The following is a 1,840-nucleotide window of genomic DNA, read 5'->3' as shown; positions in this document are numbered from 1 at the left end:
ACAGAACTAGAACAAAAAAAATCTTACAATTTTTATGGAGACACAAAAGAACCTGAATCACCAAAACAATCTTGAGAAAGAAAAATGGAGCTGGAGGAATCTGGCTCCCTGACTTCAGACTATATTGCAAAGCTACAGTCATCAAAGCAATATGATACTGGCACAAAATCAGAAATATAGATCAGTGGAACAGGGTAGAAAGCCCAGAAATAAACCCACTCACATATGGTCAATTAATCTATGACAAAGGAGGCAAGACTATACAATGGAGAAAAGACAATCTCCTAAATAAATGGTGCTGGGAAAACTGGACAGCTACATGTAAAAAACATGAAATTAGAACATTCTTTAACACCATCCAGTTAGTTCAGTTGCTCACTTGTGTCTGACTCTTTGTGACCCCATGGATGGCAGCATGCCAGGCCTCCTTGTCCATCACCAACTCCCAGAGTGTACTCAAATGCATGTCCATTGAGTTGGTGATGCCATCCAACCATCTCATCCTCTGTTGTCCCCTTCCCCTCCCACCTTCAATCTTTCCCAGCATTGGGGTCTTTTCAAATGAGGCAGTTCTTCACATCAGGTGGCCAAAATATTGGAGTTTCAGCTTCAGCATCAGTCCTTCCAATGAATAGTCAGGACTGACTTCCTTTAGGATGGACTGGTTGGATCTCCTTGCAGTCCAAGGGACTCTCAAGAGTCTTCTCCAACACCACAGTTCAAAAGCATCAATTCTTCTGTGCTCAGCTTTCTTTATAGTCCATCTCTCACATCCATACATGACTCCTGGAAAAACCATAGCTTTGACTAGACGGACCTTTGTTGGCAAAGTAATGTCTCTGCTTTTTAATATGCTGTCTAGGTTGGTCATAGCCTTTCTTCCAAGGAGCAAGCGTCTTTTAATTTCATGGCTGCAGTCACCATCTGCAGTGATTTTGGAGCCCAGAAAAATAAAGTCTGTCACTGTGTCCACTGTTTCTCCATTTATTTGCCATGAAGTGATGGGACCAGATGCCATGATCTTAGTTTTCTGAATGTTGAGTTTTAAGCCAACTTTTTCACTCTCCTCTTTCATTTTCATTAAGAGGCTCTTTGGTTCTTCTTCGCTTTCTGCCATCAGTGTGGCGTCATCTGCATATCTGAGGTTAACACCATACACAAACATAAACTCAAAATGGATTAAAGATCTAAATGTAAAACCACATACTATATAACTCTTAGAGGAAAACAGGCAGAACACTTTGACATATATTGCCACAAGATCCTTTTTGATACATCTCCTAGACTAAAGGGAATAAAAACAAAAACAAACAAATGGTACCTAATGAAACTCAAAAGCTTTTGCATAGCAAAGGAAACCATAGGCAAAAGGACAACCCACAGAATAGGAGAAAATATTTACAACTAATGTGACTGACAAGGGATTAATCTCCAGAATTTACAAACAGCTCATATGGCTCAATATCAAATAAACAAACAACCCAATCAAAAGTGGCAGAAGACACAAATACATTTTTCCAAAGAAGACATGCAGATTGCCAAGAGGCATATAAAAAGATGCTCCACATCATTAATTAGAGAAATGCAAATCAAAACTACAATAGGACATCACCTCACACTAGTTAGAATGGCCATTATCAAAAAGTATACAAACAAATGCTAGTGAGGGTGTGGGGAAAAGAGAACCCTCCTACATTGTTGGTGGGAATGGAAACTGGCACAGCCACTATGGAGAACACTGCAGAGGTTCTTTAACTAAAAATAGAAATACCATGTGATCCAGCAATCACACTACTGGGTATATCCAGAGAAAACCATGGTTCAAATTGATACATGCACC

Source organism: Cervus elaphus, chromosome X, assembly GCF_910594005.1.
Source record: "Cervus elaphus chromosome X, mCerEla1.1, whole genome shotgun sequence".
NCBI lineage: Eukaryota > Metazoa > Chordata > Mammalia > Artiodactyla > Cervidae > Cervus > Cervus elaphus.
Note: the sequence above shows the minus strand (reverse complement) of the source record.